The sequence below is a fragment of the Pezoporus flaviventris genome, unplaced genomic scaffold, assembly GCF_033815535.1.
Source record: "Pezoporus flaviventris isolate CSIRO_AGI_PZ_B2104156 unplaced genomic scaffold, CSIRO_AGI_Pfla_v1 ptg000011l, whole genome shotgun sequence".
Taxonomy (NCBI): Eukaryota; Metazoa; Chordata; class Aves; order Psittaciformes; family Psittacidae; genus Pezoporus; species Pezoporus flaviventris.
The window spans coordinates 537999-562846 of record NW_026892559.1 but is presented as its reverse complement, the minus strand read 5'-3'; the positions used below and the strand labels follow the sequence as shown (position 1 = coordinate 562846).

The 24848-nt window shown below is 46.7% G+C and overlaps 1 protein-coding gene across 2 annotated transcripts in view; it reads left to right on the top strand.

The window, feature by feature from the left end:
- The window catches only part of GRIN2B (glutamate ionotropic receptor NMDA type subunit 2B), a 217702-nt gene that overhangs the window by 9646 nt on the left and 183208 nt on the right, over positions 1-24848 (top strand). Inside the window, exons 4-5 of one of the 2 annotated variants that reach the window (XM_061450628.1) lie at positions 2484-2939; positions 3704-3879. The gene's annotated coding sequence lies outside the window, so the exon portion shown is untranslated. Of the gene's footprint in view, positions 1-1552; positions 1705-2483; positions 2940-3703; positions 3880-24848 lie in introns of those variants that run through there. The other variant, XM_061450629.1, reaches the window with a different exon arrangement.

The following is a 24848-nucleotide window of genomic DNA, read 5'->3' as shown; positions in this document are numbered from 1 at the left end:
TAGCCTTCCTGTCAGACCAGAAAACCCTGCTTGAACCATGTGGATGAATTCTGAGGCACCAGCTGTCATTAGCTGAGGGTTGAGAGACAGTCCGGAGCTTCTGTGGTGTTCTTAGGAGGTTTCCTCCCACAGGAACCTCGGCCAAATCCATGGCCCTGCAGGTACATACCTGCAGCAAAAGGCCAGCACTGAGTTCTTGGCTGCTCACTGGAACACAGCTCTTCAGAATGTGGGATCCAGCCCTCCTTGCCCGTCTTTTAAGGGGTACATTCTTCACCACTCCTGGAAACAGAGCATGCCTAGGTAGGTACAGGCTACTGCGTTATTCTTGGAGGATGCTTTTAGTGAGAGGGATGCAAAGGCTAGACAGTGCAGCCCCCATCGGAACCAAAGCAGAGATGTGGTGTAGAGCGTGGGGTCTGATTTCCTGCAGGATAAGTGCAACTAGCAGGGCATCAGGGAGAGGGCTTTTCTCATCCCTCTTGTCTCCAGGGTGTCCCTGAAGGCCTGGCTGAGCCCTTCCAAAGTTCCTATGAAGACCCAGCCAGTGGCAGGGTGGGAATTTGTGACTGTAGTGTGACTACTTATCCTGAAGGATGCATTCGGCATGCCACTTGGAGGGGCTCTTGTTATCCTCTCCATCTTGCCCTTTTTTGGGGTAGACTTTGTAGTGCTGCGAAGGGCAGATGGGCATGCTCTGCTCAGGCCACCCAGAGCTAAACCCAGGCATGGGAGGGAGAGGACTGGATCCCTGACTACAGAGGGAATCGCACCACAGGGGTGAGGCTGAGAGCATCCTGGGTAGCAAGGGCACAGACACCCGTGAGCAGGGCAGCTCAGAGTGTGCAAATGCATATTGCTTTCTGTTCAGGATGATTTTGTGCTGCTTAGCTTCCAGGGGGCTCCGAGAATAGCAATTAAAGTGCCGGGTTTAATTGTGGAGTATCCAATTTGGATATTAGCGTTATCTCCACTCTCATTCTTTCATTTTGGTTCCAATTCTGCTGGCTGAGGGCCTGTTCCTTTCTTCTTATTACTACCATTTTATGGTTATTGTTAATATGTATATATATATTTAATCATTCCTGATCTCAGTGGCTTCATTCCACGTGGGTCACAGTCCCAGGGGGCCGCACCCACGGCTCGGTCTGGGTCTCAGCCCGGCTGAAGGCACCAGTGCCGCTGGGGGCCCTGTCCCGGGCTGCCCCTTCCCCCCCCCTACCGGGCACTGGGGGCTGGACCTTCCCCCTCCGGCAGCGGGTTAGGGGTGGATCTCCTGTTCCCTGCACGGTCTCTCCTCCTCCTCTCCCCCCGTTCTAACCACGGCTCACTCGCACAGGCTCCCGCCCTCCCCCCCTTCCCTGAGCCTCGATTTTTTTCCCCCTCCCCACCATTTTCCGCGTGTATATTTTCTTATTACTAATCATTAAGCTGCTTTATTAACTCCCCTTCCTGTGCTTTCTCCAGCTCCGGGAAGAATTCTTGGAGCTTTTCTATTGCAGAGGATTTTTTTTTTTTTTTGCTTAAATATATTTTTAGGGTGATGCTCTGAACACTTCCCCCTCCCCGCCCCATATCTCCTACCCGGGCAGTGTCATAGAAGCGACTGAAGTTGAGCATGTCTGAGGCAGATCAGCCTTTCAGGGAGAGAGGGGGGCAGTAGCTGCTCAGAGCAGCCCTGAGTGCTTGGAGCAGGATTTGCTGGTATGTATGTGGGTCTGTGTTTTATGACAGCTCTAAGTGTGAATTGTTTTCCGTGAGAGATGGGAGGGGAGAGGGAAATAAATGAAATAATACCTGCGACTTCATTAAATAAATGTCTGCAGAGCTATAATCCCTGTCCGCGTGGGCTGGCGGAGCTGGGTGGGGGGGATAGAGGGACGACCCCCAGCCATCAACCCACCCCTAGGAAAAAGCATCCAAGAGGTCAACCCAAGCCCCAGAGAGCCAAGGGCGGTTTTCCGGGGGGGGGGGGGGGGGGAAGCGTAGTGCAAAGCGACCACACCGCAGCTGACCCCCCCCGGACCCCACCCGTGGCAGTGCGTGTGTGTGTGTGCTCCCCGCGCAGCCCATTGAGCAGAGCGGAGCGGCGCGGGCAGCACTGCAGAGGGTGGGCACGGCCCTCGCCAGCCCGCCGGGGGCTGGGCCCGGGTGGGCGCGATGCTGTGCGTGCGTGGGGAGGGGGGGGCCTCGCTTTCTCGCCGCGATTCACATCGCGCCCGCTTCTTCCCTATCTTGTATGCATGCCTATCCCGGGAATGGTGTAGTCAGCCCGTATCTGAATTATTTATACACCCGTGCCGGCTGTTATTTTGTTGTTGTTGTTTTTTTTAATATATTTTTTGTAATTCCGCTTGTGTGCACTGTTGGGAAATGCGTTTTGCCTCCCTTTCTTCTCAATATATTAATGTCTTTGTTGGGGAGCGGTTTTTATCCCCTTCAGACCCCTCTAAACCGAAATTGATGCTTATTTTTCCCTTCAGGAAGGGGACGCTTTGAGGATAATCATGCTGCACAGAAGAACGGCACCGACCTCCAGTTTCTTTAAACACAACCTCCTCCACTAGGGCTCAAGGAAAAAAAAAAAAACAAAACCAACAAAACCAGAAAAATAGTAAGAATAATCATAAAAAAGGCTAAAGGTATGCTTACTCTGGAACCTGCATTTGACGATCCTCACCACTTGTGCTGAATATCCACTGAAGTGATTCTCTCCAGCTTTTGAATTTGCACCGCTTCAAGACGCAAGATTACCACAAAGAATCCTCTATTTTTTTTTACAGCCAAATAGGATTTTCTTTTTAACTCATTCCCTAACGTTTGCTCCCCCTGACCCTTATTCTTCTTATGTGGATATGCAAGCAAGAAGAGACTGGACATTCCCAACATGCTCTCTCCCTTGATCTGTCCGTCTAGAGGTTCTGCTTCTACAAACCAAGGTAGGGAAATTCCTCTTTCTCTGTTTTACTGGCAGCTCATTCTGGTACATGCGTTTGCCCAGGGAAGACCACTCACGGTAGAACAAAGGGTTTACTGATGCTGCTCTTAGAAGCAGATACAGGGAAATAAAAAATGGGATAAATATTCACCAGACGTGTTGATTCCCTCTTGGCTCATCAAATACGACATGAAGGGAAGGCAAGAGGGATGCTGTGAGTTATGAACCGCATTATGAATCGGGGGAAAGTCCCTTGAGATTTTATTTTGAGGGTGGGCAGGTGGGGTCAGGGAGAACCACCGAAGGAGGAACATGGCTTTTGGAAAGGGTGAAAACGAAGATAATTCTTATCCATCCACCCATCCATCCATCCACCCATGCATCCATCTATCCATTCATTCGCGGCTCCTTGCCATGCTTTGTTGTGAAAACAGAGCTCATTAGGAATAGCAGTACGTTGAAAGCTGCTTGTTGCCGAGGAGAGTGGTGCATTACTTAAAACCCACGCTGGCCTCTCGATCGTGAGCAGCCTAACATGGGGGCCGGGGACCCGGGGGGCCGGGGCCGCCCCTGGCTCCGCGGCAGGAGCCCGCCCAGCGCAGGGGCGAGTGCGCCTGCTTGCGTGGAGGTGAAGGGCTATTTTAAGTCCAAGCACGTCAAGAGACTTAACCTGAACCTACGAGGTGCTGTATTCAGGCAACTCCATGGGTTTTAATTTATCTCTGTCCGTCCCGCCCCCCCCCCCCCCCCCCCCCCCCCCCCAAGTGCTGTCAGCGGGCATCGTGGTCTCTCTCTGACGCCCTCCCGCGCCTCACACCCCGCGTCCCCACCGCAGGCAGCCCCTTCCCCAGCCCACTCGGGAGGGATGCAAAATGGCTATTGTGCCGCTCGGCTCAAGATACGTGAGAGATACCGGTGCATCCCGACCGTAATCGTGACATGTGAGTCTTTCCGTAAGATGGTGGCAAGACAAAGGGAGCGGAGTGCCGCGCTATGTGGGATCTCCAAGCACAAGGTGTTGAGCGTCTCGGGGTTATTTTAAGCCTGAACCCGTGCCCGCCGCGCAGCTTTGCCCGGCATGCGTGGGGCGGCTCAGCTCCTCGCCGGGAGAGGGGCAGGGGAGCTGGGTGAACTGCTGCACCCCCACCCCGGGGCGGACCCCCACCACCCTTACCCTCACTGTCAGCCCTCCACCCGCGCTCCCCCCGACCCGCCTCCCACTTCCTCTCTTCCCTACAGCAGACCGGAGGCCTGGCAGTGGACGCGGGGAGGTAATAACAGGGCAGGGGGCTCGTCCCACAACCCCACAGGAGGAGTATGATGGAGGGGGCTGTCCCCACAGCCCTGTCGCAGGGAGAGCCGGAGCGGTGGCGGGTCCCCGGCCCTTGAGGCACCCGGAGCATCTTGTGGCGGGGGCGCCTCTTCCACCCCTCCCTTCCTTGCCTTGGTCCTTCCAGTGGCTGTTTCCCACATTTCCCAAGGAATTTTGTCATGCTATTGTTAAAAACCGGGAGCAGTTCCCTGTCGAAGGGTTGAGAACCACCTTTTCTGCCATATTCTGGCTGTGCTTCTATAAATATCTAAGGCTTCCCAGGGTTTATCTGCGCCTGGATCCTCCCTGGCAGAGCGCTCCCTCCCTCCTGCTGCCTCCGCAAGTGGGAGTAGAAAGTTTACCTGTGCGGGGAGGAGGGCGTGTGTGGGAGCCTTTCTCCTGTTTCTGGGAGGAATTTCTCAGGCCCCAGATCTACCTTCGACACCAGTAGCGAGCAGGCTGGGAGATTGTTGCCTCCTCCATCGGGTCTTATTTAGCCGTGAGAGCCCCTGCAAGTCCCATCCCCTGGGGGATGCCAGCAGCGTCTGGGTGGGATGCATGGCAAGGGAAGATGCTGGGTGAGCCTGACTCAGCCATTGCCCCTCTGTCCCCCTCTCGGGGCAGATTGGAGGGAGGTGGGGAAGCTGCTTTGCCTTCCTGGCAAGGCTAGCAGCCCCCGGCAGCCAGACTGGGCTGTGTGCTCCCCCAGGGTAGACCGGTGCCTGCCACAGCCTCCAGCCCTGCCTGCAGGCACCGGGCCCAGGCAGTGCTGAATCCCTGCCATGGTCCTTCCCAGCTGTAACCTGGGCAAGGGTTGGGCAGAAAGTAGGGCAGGGTGGATGGGAACTGGGGAGGGGTCTTGCAGCTCTGATCCTCAGCCGTGGTGCCGGGAAGCATGGGCCCACATCTTCATCCTGCCTTTACCTCCCTGTCTCTCTTGCTGCTACCTTTACCTGAGACTTTTCCTCACCTTCCCTGACAGCTCCAGCAGAGATAAAGGATGTCTTCTAATGTTGTCCCCCTAGTCATCAAGCACAGTTACCTCAGGCCTTATAAGCAGTGTAGGGGTGCAGCTGGTTCCCCCCTGAGCTGCCCCTTGTGCAGGAAGGGAGGGCTGGATATGCAGCACTGCAGTGCTGCCCCACTGCCCAAGGCCTTGGGAAGCAGAGAAGGGGCATGGCAGCATGGGGTGACCTGGTGTGCCCCAACTGCAGCCTGAAGAGACAGTGTGTGTGTGGGTGCAGGGTGCTCTGTCAGAGGGGAGGTGTGGGTATGGGAGATTTTGAAGTGCTCACCCACGCAGTCCCAAAGCAGCAGCTCTTGTCGCCTCCGCATATCCTGGTTTTCTGTGGTCCTCACGACACCAGCTTGTCTCCCAGTCCTGGCTGGGGGTCTCAGAGGGTTGGGACGGGTTGGAGCAGGTCGAGGGTGGAGTGGGGAAACAGCCTGGGGGGTGGTGAGACCCGCTTTACCTTCCTCTTGGCTCTGCCTTTGGTACGCAGGCGCAGATCTCAGCGGGGAGAAGGGAAAAAGCATGGTCAAAGCTACTACTCCCCTTTCCTGGGGACCCTGGGCTCTGATGCAGTGACATACACGTGCTGCACCAACTCAGCACAGCCTGCACAAGTCCTGTGCCTCTTGTGATCCCTTTGGCAGTGAGACAAAGCTGGGAAATGGAAGGGGGCAAAGGAGCAGCCCCCAGCCATGCTGGTCTGGGCAGGGTATCTGCATTGATGGCTGAGTTTTATGTTGTACCTGTGAACACAAAAACACATAGAGATTGAGGAGAGATGGAAAATATAGTGCATGAGCAAAATTTCCAAACCTCCATCCTCAACTAATGATTTGGGCTTTGACTTGTTTTATCCTTATTCTGGATTATCGTCTATGCCTGTATAAACCCCTATCAACCAGCACCCCATTCCCAAGTGCATGGCTATAGGGGGGAGAGGTGGCAGTGTTAATTCCAGTGTTTCATTTGCTGTTGGATCTCACCTGGGGCCATTTCTTGTACTTGGTTGCGAAAAGGGCAGGTGGGCCTCGTCTCCAGTGCCAGAGCCATTCTGCGCTAGCGCATGGAGCTGCGCTTGGATTCCCACGCTGGACTCATGTTGCCTGGGCTGGCACTGGGAATCAGTTTCTCTGCAGTACCATGTGGGAGGTCTGGATTTGATTCCCAGTGCTGTTTTATCATTCCCCCAAGCTGGCAGAGGATGGGAGTGCTGTACAGACAGTGCTGCTTGCCTGCAATGGGCTCCATTCCCTGCTCCCGTCTTTTGCTCTTTAGGATGCGCAAAAGCTGCTTGTGAGATAGTCCAGGATGAGGGCTGGTCTCTAGAGGTCTAATCTTCCCAGCCTTCAGGGAGGCCACAGCTGTACTCTGCCTGTACCCTACTTATCAGCATGGCTTGGTGGGCAGTGGGGAAGGAGAGTTATCTTGCAGCTGGAGAATACACAGAGGGTTTTTAAAACATCTTTTTTTCTTTGTGTAAGCTGCAAAGAAGTGGATTAGTTAATCGGAGAGATGGACTAGATGATCTTTTAAAGAGAGATGACTCCGTGTATTGTGATTACCTAATCTACAGTGGAATACTGGTAGTATCTGCTCTGCCTGACATCGGGGCTCTAGAACTGCCTGACTTTTGGGATTCTGTGATTAGCCTTCTTCAAGATGTATGTATACCTGATAGAAAAGCAGGAGTGGTTGGGAGAAGCATGGTTCGTAAGTTACCTGGTATTACCTGATCTGTCCTCTACCACCCATCCACAAGAATTCTTTAAACCACAGTGAATCAACTAACTCATTTCGTTGCTTCACCGCAGTCAGATGGACTAGCTACTGCCTTGGGTGCCTCCCTGCATAAAATGAAATGGCCGTTTGAAGACTGCAGCACTTACATATGTGGAAGGGTAACCAGAGGAAAATAAGATACTTAAAGCAAGCGTGGCCTTCCTGCTACCATTGCCTTGTCCTTTCTTCTGAGCCTTGTGTTTCTGCTTCAGCCAAGTGCGTCGTAATGGAAACTAAAAAGACTATTTCTCCAGCTACAAAGGGGGCTCCACCATCCCTCTGACTTATCCATCTTGCTTATCTGTTCATCTGAAGACAGGGAAGGAGGCAGGCATGGACTGACTCTTGCCTTGACAAAATCAGTTCCATGGTCCTATCCACCTGGGAACCAGGAGGCTGACCCAGATGGATTAAATGTCAAAGCTACTTTTCATGTTGGGGAAAAAAAAAAATCACTCAAACAACCCCACCCTTTATATTTCAAGAACTCATGGCTTCCTTAAGCTGCAAACCACCAACTCCCAGGTAGAATTTTGCATCAGTATGAAACTGGTGTGTGTAGAAGTTGACCAAGTGCATGGTGATCTGCGCAGCCCAGGCAGTGTACCTCCATGCACCTGCGGTCAGCTGCACAGAGAAAAGCTACTCTATGTGCTCAGAAACAAATGCATGGTGCTTAGGCAGTGTGTGAACTGTGCTGTGATCAAGCCAACTCAAACCATGGCTAATTTGTACCTCTTGAGGCAAGGCTGCTTTTTATTTAGTGTTTTCTTAGAAGCAGGAGAGAGCAGTGGCTATGGGCAGGAGGAGGGACTGGCTTCTCTTTCTTCAATTTTTACACATATACTGAATATGCTTAATGTAAGTGGGATAAAAATACTGTTTTTTTCTGTACTCAGGACCACTAAAAGGGGGAGAGGGAAAGGTTATGTGTTCTGAGACTCACTGTCAGCTGACACTTCCTAATACAGAGGCTATTTGCAGACTGTGAAGTATTCTGGGTGGCTCCCTTTCCTTTCTAAGGCAAGCTATCAAAGACCATGTTTCAGAGCCTTCAATATAGATGGATTAATTAAGCACCTGGGGTAAAAGAGAAGTTATGAATGAGAGTGTGGTTACTGGCTCAAAGCAAAAGGGATACTAAGCTGAGCCCTTTGCAACATTCACTCCCTATGCTTCTAAACCCCACCACAAGGAACGTTCAGAACTGAAAAGAATCATTGAAAGTGGCTCCTGTAAAATGTAAAACGAGTACCAAAGATGTTTCTGTACATATAGCATCATTAATACTGGTGCATGTGTGTGTGGCTGTGCTGAAACACTCATAGGGAAGAAACACTTCCCTATGGGGAAAAATGGGAATTTAGTCTTCATGATCTGTTTGATTTCTTGTGTCTGCTGACTGCTATCCACCAAAACAGGTGTGGGGCCACCAGTTTATCTGACCTGAATAATCCATGGGACATTATTCTGTCACTTCCTCCCACACGTGATTAGTCTGTGAAGGGACGAAGAGCTCACCTCCAGTTAACTCTCCATGTGACAAGCTTTTAAGTTATTTCCCCAGGCAGCAGTCAGCCTACACTACTTTGTGTGTAGCTATATAGTTGTGAAATGGAAACGGTTCTTGCTTATTACACTCCACTCCTAGTCTGGATTTGAACCACTGACCAGGAAATGAATCATCCTAGCTATCAGCATCCTCTACCGGACCTGCTGTCCAGCCCATGGGTGAGCTCTGTATGCAAACCTTGCTCGTTCAAAATGGTGAAATGGTATGTCTAGCAGCTATTTACAGATGTGGTTAAGCTTAGATAACTGCATTCTGTTTGGGGACTGCACTTCTAAGACAGGGAAGGACCAGGGAGAGTATGGGGGAGTGAACAAAGACAGTGATCACAGATGAGAGAAAACAAGACCTGTGAAGAAAGGTTGGGAGAGCCAGGCAAGTTTAGTCTAGAGAATAGACAAGTGTGGGTGTATACTTAACTGTCTGCAAATACATTAAAGATTGTTTCAGAAAGAGGACAGGGGCCAATTATTCTCATTAGTCACCGAGGACAAATCGGGAAATAAATGAGTTTAAGATGAAGCAGAAAGAATACAGATTAAACATAAAATTAAATGTTTACTGTAATAATGGCTTAGTGACAGAAGATGCTGATAAACTCGGCAGAATGGTTGTGACTGAAGATATTTAAAACTAGATGTAGATGCTGAACTATCAGGATTTTGTATTTAATAAAGTCTGTCTCCGGTGAACCATAGATCATGATAGTTGCATGCCTAACTGAAAAACTTTGGATAATGAGGTTGACCTGTTCTCTGTACAGGAGGGGGAGACTGACTGTCCCATTGGAGGAAACAGTCTCCACCTGAGTGAGCTTAGCCTGTGCTCCAAATCTCTCATGGTAGCTGTAGAAGTCAACATGATGGTGTTGACTGGTGGCACAGCTTGAGCATATTTGGAAGTCCCCAAAGACATCTGTTTTCTGAAACCTCTGGTGTATTGTGATGGTGTGTCCTGTCCCAGGGGGATGGCTACAGCTTCAGTATAGAAATCTGTGTAGAAAAGACATAAACCTGTCCCATATGAACAATGCTTTAGCGTTTGCAGGCACAGTTCTTGAATTCTGGGATAATTTGGGCTGTTTCAGATTGCAACCATGTCCCTTTCATTAAGAAGCTTCACTGGTCTGTTGCCGTCGCTTTCAAGGTTTTACACTATCACAGCACCTGAATACCTAGTGTTCCAAAACCTGAGACTGCAAGGGGAGGTGATGTATACCATCACATATAAACAAGTGAAAATACACACCTTGCGATTTCATGATGTCATTCTTTTTTCTTGCAAGATAAGTTACAGTTTAAAGGTGCCTTCTGTTTACTTACCTTTGATGCTTCCTGAAGATAAAATGGAATCTGGGGAGCCATGAGCATTGTGGTTTCTGAGAATCGTCCCTTCACTAGCCAGCCTTCACAGTCTCACACTTCTGTGCTCTGAGTTGGAGGAGCTTCCTATATATGGTTGGGGTTTGGATGGGTGGCTCTTTTAATGGGCTGGGGGAATGGTCTCCCTAATTTGAGTCAGTAGAGATTCCCCTGCCTTTAGGTGAGAGGGCTGAAAGTGCCATTTTGAGACTGCAAGTTTGGCCAGCTTTTGGAATGTGCTGTGTGGTCTAAAGCCTATGCCAGTTTATATCCCCCTGTGCAGCAGCAGAAGCAGGGGCTGTAGTGCAACCTTGCTAGTGGATTACACTTATTTTTTAGCAGAGCAACAAGCAAGTAATCCTGACCTCTGGTGCTTTCTGTAAGAATCAGGAGTTTTCTATACAGGGGTCCAGGACAAACACAAATGCAAATGGAGGAAATGACATGATAAGCTCTCCTTTTTATTATATTTGGATTTAACATTTTTATTTCACCTCTTCTTGTAATCTCTTAGTTAGGGTTGTGGTGCACTGTTGAAGAGCTAATATGCACAACTCTTTCACGTGGATGTAGTTTCTTACTTGTATGACCTCTGAAGAATTTGGAGGATTTTGCAAAAGGGGGCAAATGTAAAATTTATAAAGTTCACTGTTTCAAAACAGACTAGAAGGTGAGATGGTTACTAAGAACCCACTGAGACAGATAAGATTTGGTGTCATGAACTGCTGATAATTTACTAGCACAAATGCCATGTCCTACATCACAGCTGATTGCCTAATGAACAGAAAATTGTTTTCAGGTGATAGGTGTAATAGCCTAATGATAGCTGAAGACCGCAATGGCCCTGCATTGCCTCTGGCTGTGGGACACAGGTGGATATTGGGAAGGTGAAAGGTAGTCTGCGGTAACAGGGAATTGTGTTTTTTCTTTGCTCATGGGACTTCTGCTACTCCAGCATTCCCAGCTGGAAATATGGCCCTGGAGAGACCCAGTGGATGTTTTGAATGTGAAAGGTGAAGGCCCTAAATGAATGCCACCTGGAAGTGAATTGCAGAATATCTGCTAGGAGCTTAAAGCTGGCTCTGATTCCAAGGGTAATCCTGAACCTTCACAGCCTCTGGGGGCAGGTGGTTTTGAAGCCTGTGCAGTGAGAAGAACGGCTGTGCCACTCTATGGAAAAATGTCGGGATGCTGCCAGCCACCCCAGGAGGAGGATGGAGAAAAGGTTGCTGCTCTTAATCTCTTTGTGCCACGTAAAGCGGGATGTTAATTAATTGCATATGACTGGATTGCTAGGGAATTTCTGTCACAGGACTCTGCTGAGAAATACGTTTGAAGTGCATTGTGGAAGAGCAAATGCACGAGCTTGCAGCTACTCGCACGTAGGCACATGCTTGCGTGGAAAGCACGTGGGGGAGATCTACATAGCCCTGCACCCCTCTCTCTCCTCCTCTATAATTCTCTGTTATTGCTGGCTGCTGTAGTTAGTGGCCTAAGCATCTCAGGGGAGATTCCCTCATGTTAGATGTGTTTCAGCAGAGGCAAGCTGAAACATCAGAGGCTGACAATGCCCAAGGGAGAGTCTAATGAAAGTGACAGAATGACATAATCTGTTCTCACAGTCTCTCCTCTTCAGCTCTCCACGTTTCTGGTGCAACTTGAAATTACCCTTTAATATATTACTGAAAACGTGAATATTATATATAATTAAAATTGCAAAGATAGTGTCCTGAAACATGGAAAGTCAAAGATAAAAGCAGCTTGGATGTGTTCTGAGGTACTGTGTGTTTGAGTATTATGGGAGGAAGGTTTCAACATTCCATCTGGAGGTAGCAAAGTAGTAAATGCCGCAAAAGCATAAATGGAATCTCAGAAAAGACATTGGAATAATTTTATTAACATGATGGGGAGCCTGTATTCTAAACAGGAGGGGATAAAAACTAAGTAGGTTAGAAGAATAGGGTAGCTGTGGGGTGGCTACCTTGAAAGATACAGCAACTCTTATAGAAACCTTTCTTTGAATTCCTGGTTTGAAAGTTTGCAAACTTTCAAACCAGGAATTTAGAAACAGCTGTGAGGATCATGCTTTATTCACTTTTAATCTGCACCATTTCAATGGGGAGTGAAGGGGCTAAAAGGCTCTTTGAACTTCAGGGTTCAGAGAACTTTGCAGGAGCTGAGCGCCTGTGCTGTGGTGCTCTCAGAAGCCCACAGTGGGTATCTTACATGAGTGACCCTTTTCTGTGCAAGGTTTTGTGGTTTGTTTTTTTTTTTTAATATATATGTATTTTTTTTTTTTTTTTTTACTGGAGGGAATAATACCTTTCAGAAACCACATCATAGAATGCAAGATAGGAGATGAGTGTTGGTTAACAGCATACCTCACCTTAAAACTCTTATGCTTTTTCTCATTAAGAGTTTGAGGTAAAATCACGTTCCTTATTCACAGCTTGTCTGTGAGATCCCTGACGTATGATGTTAGAGATGGTGACAAAGTTTTTTGACAGAAGAGATTTGTTATGGAGTGAATGTGGCAAGAAATGGGTTTACTGCCCCTCAAAAAAAAATACTAATTTCATAGATTTTGCTAGTTCTGCACTCAAATTAGAGCATTTGATGTGTTTTCATGAAAAAGAGAAAAGCACAGAATAGCTAGCATCCTAGTAAGTAGAAAGGTAACTGTGTTTTGACGTATTCCTATTCTGCATACTTTGGAGTGGGGGCTTGTCCCTGAGGCTGTCCTAGCCAGCATGAGAGCCCAGACTACCAGGTCCTCTGCAGTAATGCTTTTTTGGTTGGAGCTTTTCTGGTTGGAGCTGTTCTACTTTATATAAATGCCTATTCATTGTGCTGAAGAGTGAGTGCTCTAACAACTGGGCTGTGGAGGTAGTTTGTTTCTTTAGCCCAGTATAAAGTAATTACTTATATAAAGGGAAATGGCTTCAGCATGAAAGAAATAGAAAAGCAGGCTCTGTAGCCCAGAAGCTGTAGACTCCTCTGAGATATGTGAGACATGGGAGCTAATTCTACCTCCCAGTTAGGCAGTGCAGGTTTGATCTTGTTCTGCTTTAGATGCATTTGTATTTCTAGTGACAACAAAATGTTTCATTTAGCATCCAGATCCAGTGCTGACTCCAGGTGGGAGAAAAAGTGACAGGAGGAGGTGAATTCCCAGGGAACAAAGACCCGATCCTCAAGCGAATGCTCTTTAAGAAAGAATGAAGGATGAGAACTACAGAGGCACTGTGACAGGAAACCAAAGTTATTGCTTCAATTAAAATTTTTATAATTTCGCTAATGTGCAGGTCGTTTAAAGTTGTCTCAAGATCTTTAAAATCACTGGGGGCTTTCATTCCTGCAGATTGTATCCTTCGGTATATCTCCTCTCGTTCATTACATGTTTGCTTTTATAAGCTTGGTGAGATGTTTGACTTCTGTATGGAAAGGGGAGTTTTTCTAGAAGCTAACACTAGCTTTGGGAGACTTGTTTCCAGAGGATCTCTGGGGAGTCAGTAGAGAAAGGGGGGGTCCTTCAAAGGGCAGGGTAAAGCTGAAGCACAATGGATGTACTCCTGGTGCTCTCTGAAGAAGAGAAAAATCCCTATTGAGTACAAAGGCAGCTTCCTAAAGGTTTCTATGTCTCTCTTTTCTGTGTATGCATGTTAAAGGTATGCAGGGCTTGGGGCTGGAAGACATGAAGTTGTATTAAGTTATCCTACTTTTACCACCCAGTTTGGAAAACGGTCACAAGCCAGGAGGAATCCAAAGCCTCCTAATCCCTGGTCTTCTGTTTTGTATTTTTCCACTGTAACAAAACTGGCTGCCTCATAGTCACATCTTGAATGTGAAGGCCTAGAGACTCCTCAGTCTGATATAAATGGTTCCCAAATATGATTTGAATTTTCAAGAAATGTCAGTGTCCATATAGCTCAGCCCAGCTATGATCTCTGGAATTCTCAGACCTTAATTTCAAGCCAGAGAGTGCAAGTTGGCACACGAGGTCCTTTGACATAACCAGGTATCATAGGGCTGGTCCTTGGTGCCCACAGAGAACTCTCAGGATGCTGCAAGAAGACTAAGGAGAGATGGCTGGAACTTGCTTCATCTATAACCACTGTGTCCCAGGAGGAAGCTGGTGTAAGAATGATGTTTAATTATACATCTTCACACATTTTTGCCTGCATGTCTTTAGAAGCATTGCCCATCTCCACCAGAGCAGATCTTTCACAAGAAAATACTGCTTGCATGATGAAGCATAAAAATCAAATAAAACAGAAAATTGGAGAGAAGGTTTGCCACGGCAATCTGTGTCCTTTTAAGTACACAGGCTAATACAGAAATCTGTGTACCTTCTCTGATGTGACAGTCTTCTGTGGTACTGCAGTTCATCAACTGTGGCAGGACTAATTGCGATGTGTAGCTACACAAGGGTTCAGGTGCATCCCAGAGGCTGGATCTGCTCTCCGTTTGAAGTCGGTCAGAATCTTGGCATTTCTGTGGTGAGGGTTGGATTTTGAGTGGCTGCCCTGTGATTCAAGGCACAAGGGCTTGCAATATATATTTTTTTTTTTAATCAGTTTCATTTTGAAGTATTGCTGTTTATAAACTTGCTCACTTTTGTCATCTGAGGAACATCTTAAAGAGCTGTTGAGGTACTGTCTAGGTTGCTATTTTAATGCCTGCAATGGATGCTGCATAAATCTGTGCTGCATACAATGGGTGGGTTGGGTTTTTTTCCTTCACATTTGGTCATTTCCTTGTTTTTCAGACATTAAATGATGTGATTTCAAGGATGCCAACACATTCATCAGCATTTGCTATGTAAAAGTTTTCAGGTGTTTTCTTGATTGCATAATGTATTGCTTTTCCTGTAGTATAAAACAGCAATAAGTATAGAATCTGACATTCAGTTTTGGGATCAGATTAAGTTGTGTCGAGTTTCCTCCCCCAGATCCTTGTGGACTGTGCCTGGAGGAGAAAAATCAATGACTCTCTGTTAAGAATTGCTTAAAATGACTGTATTTGGCATAGCTGAAATTTCCATTTGAACAGAATTTGAAACTTTTAAAGCAACTTAATGGTGTTTTCTCATAATCTAAATGTCTGAATGACTTTGAAAGAGTAATATAAAATGATGGTTTAAAAGTTGCAGGGCAAAACTTCATGGAAAATTCTGGAACCTGATTTTAATGTCAGAGATTTAGAGGCAGAGAAAAAAGAAAGAGTTAAAGGCTTAAATTCCTTTCCAACTGCCTAATTGCTTCTATTACAGGACGTCTAAATATTTAGTGAACTTAAAGGAGATGGCAGAAAGACAATGTGTGGTCCAGTGCTTCTGGATATGAACAAATCTACATGCTCTTTAGGTGAAGCCTCGAGGTTTAGACAAGTTTGTATGCAAAAGACTCAACTTAAACCTTGGCTTTACTGAAATGCCACGTTTATTACACCAGCTAAAAAAATACAGAACTTAGACAAAAGCATCTGAAGATAGTCTGTTCAATGAAAGATCAGCACAGGAATGTAAAGAGAAGGCAAATTTCACTTGGAAGAAGCAGGTTAAGCTGTACCTCTTAATACAACTGGAATTGAAACATTATATATTCATACAGCTAAACAGAAGAACATACTGGGGAACAGCTGTACAACCTTGAGCAGCACTTGCAGTTCAACAAATGGATGGAGTTATCTGGTGCAAAACTAGGGTTTGGAGAAGATGTAATTGGAAATTGTCTCATTGTTTGATAGAGCAAGATTGTAAGAGCCCCACTAAGGTTTTTCTTGGCCATAGTCAGGTACCAACTGGCTGAAACAAAGCTGACCTTCTCCATCCCAGCTGAGATGGTCTAGTATTTGCTGATCAGCATTTGGCAGAAAGTGGCCATCCTTGGTCTCTGCCAGGAGATATAGTCAGGTGGTTTGGCTGGAGCTCCCCTCCTCTGGATGTATGCATAGGTGTGGTCTTTCTTTCAGGCTAAAAGCATCCCAAGATCTTGTAGACTAGTCTGCAAGGAGGACCCGTGGACTTTAAGTAAATCCAAAGTGTAGAGGTGGAAGAAGTGTATGCATGCATCTATACCATCTCACATTTTCTGAACATCTGTACTTACATTCAGTTCACTTTGTTTTCACTTTGTAAGTACAGTTCTGTACTTACATTCAGTTCACTTTGTTTTCCCTCTGATCAAACTGATCCTGTTGCTTGTAGTGAGGAACGGTGGCAGTAACAACTGTTGTAATTCAGCCAATTCACACACATTGTGGCTCTACAAGTGACTTGAGTTGTGCTAAGCTTCTTTCCTCACTTCTTTCTGTTGGTACACACACTGTAAAGTAAAGCAGAGGACCTTGTCTTGCTGCTGGTGTAAAGTGGGCTGAAGTGGGTCATGAGAAAAGGTGGTGGCATGACTTATATACCTCATTGGACTTGGAGTGGCAGTAAATTGCATTCCAGCCCTGGGAAAGCCTGGACCATGAGGGACTGAGAGAGCTAATTCATAAATTTATCTGCAGTAGCGGTACATATGCATGGGAGAGGGTGGGAGGGTATAGCTGGTGCTTTATTTTCCACTGTTTTCTAGGGAGAGATAAACTGATGCTACATCCTGCTCGGTGCAGGTAGATGTGTCCTGCTTCGGTGCATGTAGATGTGTTCTGCTTCATCTGGGGCCCAGGGCAGAGGGGGGGCAGGCACAACCAGAGGCAGAGTGGCAAGGACCCCTTACCCACTTCATTTAAACACTGCTGAGCCACAGCTGCTTTGTGGCTATCGGGAGCAGGCCTGGGCTGGACAGTATATATCCCCTTCCCTGAGCTGAACAACCATGGAGGTGATGCATCAGTGCTGGCGAGGGCTAGCTCTCCATCCACCCTTCATCCTGAGGCACCCCACCTTCCCCTTGCTCCTCCATCCTCTTTCTCCTTCCTCCAGGATGGACAAGCCTGACTGGATTTCATGCTGTTACCCCCAGCTTGGGGCTAGGGCAGCCCTGCAGGTGATAAATGGGGCTGGGGAACAAAGCCACCCTGCCTTAGAGCCTTTGAACTAGTCTGGGAGCTGTTGGAGGCTCTGGTATCTGGGGAATGGTGGTGGTGAATCAGAAGATGAGTTCTGGAGGAGACTTCAGAGGGGCAAGATTTGGAGGAGGTGGAAAGGTTTTTACTTCTGCCTCCTAAAAAAATTCTTTGCTCTGAGATCCTTCTTCTGTGACTGCCCAGTGCTTGGGCAGTGCTTGGAGTGCTTTGCACCAATGTGATGCCCTTCAGAAAGTCTTTGAGGAAATCTTCTCCCCCTTGTGCCCTGCTTTGTGATGAAGGAGGAGGGAAACCTTTGACAACACGGGTTGGAGTGAGCCGATGTTCATGCTATTAGGAAGGTGCTTATGTCCACTATGAGGGTGCATATGGAGAAAGTCAGTGCACAGAAATGTACCTCAGCCATGGTACCCTTGAGTAATGCTTAATTGGCACCTGGCCGCTGCTCCCAGTTATTCTTGCAGGGCCTTGCACAGGTCTCCAGGGGCCGCTGTTTTTTGTGCGAGCATCAGGGACTGATGCAGCAACACAGCATTGGTATGCCAACAAAGCTGAACTGCAGTGTTTGAAAACCATTTGGCAGTTTTCAGTGAGGGACTGATGGTTGGGACAGGTGTGTGAAAAATCCATATTGTCTTGTGATGTGCCTTGACTTTACTCTGATGACAAACCCCTGTGCCTTTTGCTTTGTGAGAGTATTTCCATTGGAAATCAAAGAGATTTGAGATATATAGCTGGCTAAGCAGTCATACCTCAGAATAGGATTTGGGGATTAGCAGAGGGGATAGTAAATTGAATAGTAGGAGTTAAAATCAGACTACACTTGGAAAGAAAGCAGAGATGAGAGGTGCCCCCCTAGAAAGCAGTAATGCTTGAAATGACACTGGGGTTACACCAGTTAGCAAATGACATCTGGGCTCACAATACAGTGCGGCAGCAAAGAGGCTGATGTGATTTCTGGATTGCATAAGCAGAACTATTGCATCTCTGAGCAAGGAAATGTTTTCTATGTGTTTCTAATCATGTTTTCTTCATGTGCCTCGTCTGAATGTACCTGGGCTATTGAGTTCATTTCTGAAGAACTCAGTGCCCCAAAGATGGCAGCAAATTAGAACAAATTCAGTGGAGCAACAAAAATGATTAAGACGCTGGAGGGATTGATCTAAGAGGGAAGATTAAAGTAACTAATTACATTTAGCTTGGCCAAATGACAATTAAATGAGAGATGTGATGACTGCCTTAAAATGTGTGCTTAAGAATGTAAACACTGAGGAGAGAGAAAGAGAACGAGGAACTATTTAGTGCTGTTGGAATGGCTGTTGGTTAGATGCCTGGTCTGCCCTGCTAAAGGAGTTGTGTAGGAGCCTAACCAGAACTGAAGGAGAAGTAGCTGTAACTAAACAATAGTAGCAAACAGAACAAAAGAAAATGCTGAATAGACAACACAGTTGCCATAGAAATGTGGCAGAGGCTGAAGTACCATTCCCAGAGAAGTGATGGTATTCTTTGAATGAGAGTAGCCCTGGGAGCTTTGCTACGAGGTGTGTCCAAAATTCTCCAGAGAGGACGGAAAGGATGCAGTGCTCCCACAGGAGTCTTCCCCCTCTAATCTGCAGGACCTGTAGATCATTTCCTCCCATCCTTTTGGCTGTGATTGTGTAGTGTTGCATCCATGTCAGGGTGTAGTGTTTTTTAAAGGTAGTTTGCAGGCTAGAGGGAGAGCAAGCAAGAGGCTATGGGTAAATGACAGTATGCAATAAGTCCTGTAAGAACTGCTAAGAGAGCCAGGCATGATCAGTCTAGAGGAAAGATAACCTGTGGGTGTAAACCTAACTGTCTGCATATCAGCAAAGTACTGTTATAAAGAGAGGACAGGGGCCCGTTAATTCCCTTTAGTTACTAAGGGGAGAACTGGAAGGACCTGGGCCCTTAGCTGAAGCTGAGAAAAGCAGAATCTGTATGAAGACGTCTAAGTCAGGTGACAGGGAGGCTAGGAGGGGCTGGGGGAATTGCCAAGAGTATAGATATCCAGGGATGACATTAGACAATCACTTATCAGAGTGCAACACAGGCATCAGGAAACCAACCTTGTTTCAGTGAGATTTCGTATGATTTCATAGTCTTTAGAAGGCTGTTGAGCTTCTACACAAGCAAGTGCTGTGGTGCTTTTTCTTTTCAGGTTATTTGTTCAGAACATATTTGTTAATGTTTCTGTTTAATTCTGTTTTCTTCTTTGATTATGGATCTATCTGAATGCTGTCTTTTGCAATGGAAGGACTACAGATGAAATGCACACTTAACAAAAAATGCAATGAGGAACTAATTTCAAGAGAGTGTGGATTAGATTTTTTTTTTTTCCCCTTTGGTGTGAATCTTTTTTAAGGTATGAAATAGCTTAATTGGCTTTAAAAAAAGAGTCTCAGTGCAGTACTCTATCTCCTCATTTTGACAGGCACAGGAAAATACCATGAAGAAAGAGCTCTTATCACAGTATTTCTCGTCCAGTTGTTAAATTGTATTTAAGAAATTCTTTTTTTGTATAAGTCCATTTTCATTGTGAGGAGGATATTCCATACCTGGAAATGTTAATTTCCTGATCTGCTTTTAAGACTGTGTGCATTTCCAAGTGAAATGAAGAGGTGAGGGTAAGAAACAGAGCAGTATCTCAGCTGGTGGCTTCAGTCTCTCTGGTGAATGTTTACACTAATGTGAACAACATCCTAAATTTATTATTTTGTAATACCTTTTTGGAGGGCCATTTGTAAAATAAACGTTTCAGCTTAGTTCCTTGTATGACAGTGACTGTGTCCTAGTGACACAGCTAGTTCCTGGGCAATTTTAAGAGGGAGTTCAGAATGACAGGAGCCCTGGATCAAAGAAACGGATTCTTGCTCGTAAACTTGGATGAGCACCTTCTAAGGAAAAGGCTGAAGCACTGCGTGCAAGTGAGGCTGTGCTGACCTGGGCTGCAGGGAAGACTCTTGTGGTAGAGCCAGGAGGCTGGTCATCAGGGTCGCTTATCTAACTTTTCCATGCATTGACTCTTACTCAGTTAACCAACAGCTGTGGTCATTCAAGTAATCTCCCTTCCCTGCTCGAGCAGTACCCTGCAGGATTTCAGTGGCCTTCACTGTTGATTGAGGATAGCATGTCAGGCTGTCGACTGCAGTGGGTGAAATGCATGCGTCTCCTTGCCAGCTATAGGCAGTACCTTCTCACAGCCATGGCAAGCTGGGATTGGACAAGTCTTAAACAGAAGCAGGGTTTGTCAGAGCCCAGGAACAAGTCACTCAGTGTACCTGTTTGTCTGTGAGCTGCGATGACGGGACATGCACACCATACAGCTGTATTCAAAAGCCATGCTTTCTTTGGTGTTTGTGAAGAGCCCTGAGTCTTTTCAGCTGATGATGACACAGAAAAATACTCTTTACTTGGTCTTGACTTTCAGAATTCTACCCTTGGCATTCTTCAGTGGTTTGGCACTTACTGAAAGAAATAAAGCAAAAGCATTGTACAGAGCCCTTCACAAGGCATATTCTGATGAAGTCAGCTCCTTGAACAGCTGCGACAGGGACAGGAAGGCAGCCAGAAATATAGAAAGGGGAAGGAATATGATGGGAGATTTATGCTCGTGAATACGAGTCTCTGATAAGTCCTGCAAGTTCTATGCCTAGAGAAGATCTCAGTTCTGTGTTAGCTGCAAAGCCCTCATCCCAGACATCCAAGGCTCTGTAGTCAGTGTTAGATTTGGAGATGTCCTCCATGATACAGGGTTTTGGATACAGTAAAATACCACATCCTCTGTGAAACCAGTATGGGGCATGTTGCTTTTCCCTACATTTCTGTCAAGACTTTCCACTTAGATATCTGTCTGTCTGTCTGTCTATCCATCTATTTATTTTTGGAAGGCAGCTGCTGGGCTCATGCACATTATGACTTGTCAGTGCCAGTGCAGTGAATCAACTGCATGTCCTGGACCCGTACAGTCCTTAGAAAGAACTTCAATCCTGTTGCTGGTGCATTGGATGATGGTGAGGCACTTGGTTTGGAGCTGTCTGCCGCAGAGCAGAATATTTCTACCTTTAAGTTAGCTTTGGAAAATTTAAAATGTTAAATTTTGTTATATTCTATGGTTATATGTAAATGTATAAATAACACCCCCCCAACAACCTTCATTCTAGGAATTACTTGGTTTAGATAATACAAAATTATTAAGAAGAAATTCTCCCTCTCTGGAGACTTTCAAAACCTGCCTGGTCTGTTCCTGTGTAACCTGCTTTAGGCGGCTCTGCCTTGGCGTGGGAGTTGGGCTGGATGATTTCCAGAGGTCCCTTCCAACCCTAATGATTCTGTCATTCTTCACAAAGGTCCAAGAAGCATCTGTTTGGGAGCATAGGCTCAGGTCCAATGCCTCTGCTCAGGGACACCAGAGCTGACATGGACAGCAACTGCTCTGAAAGTAGTGTAGGTAAAGTCAGTAAAGTGAGAGCCTGCACTGGATGTGCAAATGTATGTGTGTGTATGCCCCTGATAGCAGCTAGCTGGCTGGTCTTCTCTCTCACTACACTGCAGTACTGGCTAATGAGGTTTCCTACCTCAAAGGTATACCTGCATGGATCCCACTAGTCCTGCCACGCTCTCATGTGCTGGCATTAGGAGACACATATATAGGATGTTCTGACTTGCTTCATGCTTGACAGACGGTAGAAGCTGATTGCTGGAGGCAGCCTTTGGTCTCCTCGCAGGTTGGCTTCAGGGATTATGTGCAGGGAAGAGTGGGGCCATTAGAACTGCAGCCTCGATGTACCACAGTTCTGGGTGCTTGAGAGGCATGAACCTCATTGTGGGAGATCTTTGCAGCAGTGTGCTGTGATTTTTGAAAGAGACACTCAGCATATCCACCTTCTACTTGACTCTAGCTTGTACTGGAAGCCAAGATACATAAGCTGTGTCTTTCCTGTTCCCTATTTCCACTGTTTTTAATGTCCATTGATAACTTTTTTCCGGAACAATGCTACAGGTTGGAAATGCTTGTGGCACCCAAGGTGAATCGCTACATGTTGATGTATTTACTTTACCTGTTGCTCTGGAGAAGCCTGAGACCCAGACACTGAGGTTTTAACGGCTCCCTGCCAATCAGATTAAATATTTATCAGCAAAAGGTTTTGGGCATCACAATTCCTGACAGTGTATTTCATGCATCATTTGCTGTAAGCGTTGGGAGATTTTTAGCTTACAAAGTAACTCCCTCTCCACTCTCTCTCCCATTATTATCTCCTCTTTTCACTGCCCTGCTCACTTTTCATTTTGATTCTCATCCTCTCTTCCTCTGCCCTGCTGCTTCCTTCCCCTTAGCTTTTCCCCTTTTTCTCTGATTGTTGCTCACGTGTGTGTAGCTGTGTACGTTGCACCTGGAATGGATGTCAGCCTTACACATGACAGGAGGAGGGTGCAGGCTGGTGATCTTCTTGGGGAGTGGGTACCCCTTGACTCAGGGAAGCACCCTGAGAACAAGGAAAAGAAAAGCATCTCTGTCATCCCTCTTTCCATGCTGCAGCTCATCTATCTGTAAGCACCATCTGCTTTGCTCTCGGCACATGTGCTGGTGTCCTTTCTTTTCAGCCCCTTTCTAGCTGAAACTTCTGTAGGAAAAGGGTGCATGGTCCCATCCATCCCCATGTGATTTTCTTGTCTCACTAATTGTAGATTTGCAGCAGGCTTCTGTGTCAGCTGTGCCCACACAACTGGCCGACACCCCCAGTGCTGGGTCTGGGCCCCTCAAAACCAATAACCCAATGAAGGCTCGAAAGAAGAAGGAAACTAAGGGTATCTCTAGGTGAGGTTTCAGTATGGGATGATGTTTTCTATATTGGCAGAGGATTGTCTCCTGGGACACAGAGTGCAGCAGGGGCAGCGACCTTCCTCCAGTATGTTGGTTTCACTTGTACAGTCGTCTGGTGGTCATCTGAGTTTTCAGCCATGATGTCTAAGGAGGTGGCCTTCAGAGGGTCTGTATGAAGCAAGGATGAACACTGGCAGTAGTGGTGGGTCTGGGCTGATACTGGTTTGGGGAAGGTCTCCCGGGCCAACGAGCTCCCTAGGCGGGCTGGTGCACTGCTTGTTTTAAGCTGCAGAGCCTTCTTTAGAGCTTGCAATTCTTTCACCCATTGCTTGCAGTGTTTTGATGCTATTCATTATAACCTGTGGTCAGATGTTTTTGCTCTTCATTACCTTATTCCTTTGACTGTCTGGTATGTGGGGTTTTTTTCCTCTGCTCTTGCTCCAAACATTCTGCCTGTCTGAACATGTTATTGCAGCCCCAGAGAAAGCCTGTGGTTCTCACTGCCTCCATGTTTGCCCTGTGTGATTGCTGCTCTACATCGCTGCCATCTTACATCTGGTACTCAGCCCCAACTCCAGTGGTCCTGTGCTACCAGTCCAGGAGATGATGATAATTGGTGCCATGTTTTTCAAGCAGTTTCTCTCCCTGCTGTGACAAGTCTGAAGCCATCTGGTGAAACATCAACCTCTTCATTTCACATTTCTGTTGGCATGGACATATCCTCTGTTCACGCTACTGCAGCAGTTGCACCAGTGTCAGCTTGAGATTATGAGAAAAATGGGACTGTCTCCTCATGGCCACTGCCAAAGTGGTGGTTGGGAAGGTGCACTGTTTTGAAAGCTGGGATGTAAATGCTTGTGTATGTGATTGTTTTTGCTCATGAGATGATTGGGGTGTGTTTAAGTAAAGGAAAGAGGAGAGTCGGCCCATCAGGTCACAGTGGCTAGAGAAGATGGCTCTTTTTCAGTTCCTACTGCAGCAGAGCAAGAAGTCTTTTTGGCTGCAAGTCTGCTGGGTTGGGGTCTGGTGGGCCAGATGGTTTCAAGCAGGTACTAGGACATTTGGGAAGATGCTTCAGAGGTAAAGAGTGAAAGACAAATGTAAATTTTGTAAAGCATAATAACACATGTATCGTAACATATATAGCATAAAGAGTAATGGCTTTGCCCATAATAGTGATGAGCAAACCAGCCTTCTTAATTTCTTATTTCTCTCTCTTCACTCAGCTCCATTGCTCTGGGCCCCTCCAGTCCATTCCCCTGCATCTGGTGGCTTATTTCCCTACAGGTGTCATCTTGGCAGTAACTCAAGCCTAAGCACTTCTGGGAAATTTATGCACTGCCTGAGCGCTTTTTCTTTCTCTAATACTTCAGGACACCTGATTTTATTTTTTTTTTCAAAATGTGTACTTTTCAGCAATTGTTTCTATAAATAAATGAGAATTCTAGCAGTGGTGGAAGCTGTAAAGCAAATGGATCTGGAGAGGACAGTCTCTTAGCTGCATGCCAGGCCAGCATGGGTAAATAAATCAGCTGGAGGGGCTGCACTACTTGCCCACTGACTCACCTCAGCTGCAGGGCCAGAAGCTTAGCTGTGGTCTGATATGTCCTCTGATATCTTTAATCAGGAAAGAGGAGTGATAGATGGGTATTACTTTAGTCTTGCTGAAGTATCCCTGGTCTCTGGATGGGGTGGTGACAGGGCTGTGCTAGGAATATGGTCAGGGAGGTGGTTTAGGGTCCCTCAAGCTTTGCAGGCTCAGAAGATAGAGTACAAACAAGAGGGGGATCCCAGAGCAGGCAATGTAGTCAGGTGATCATGCATACATGTCTTTGTTCCAGCTTTTCTCTCCCAGGGAGCATGACAAGAGGCCAGTCGCTGGATGTGTGCTTTGTTAATAGATCATGAGCCCCCTCCCTTGGCATCCCATGCCTCACAAAGGTGTTAACACCTGTGCAAAGTGAGTTTAAAATGCTGCCATGTCAGATCAGATGGGCTT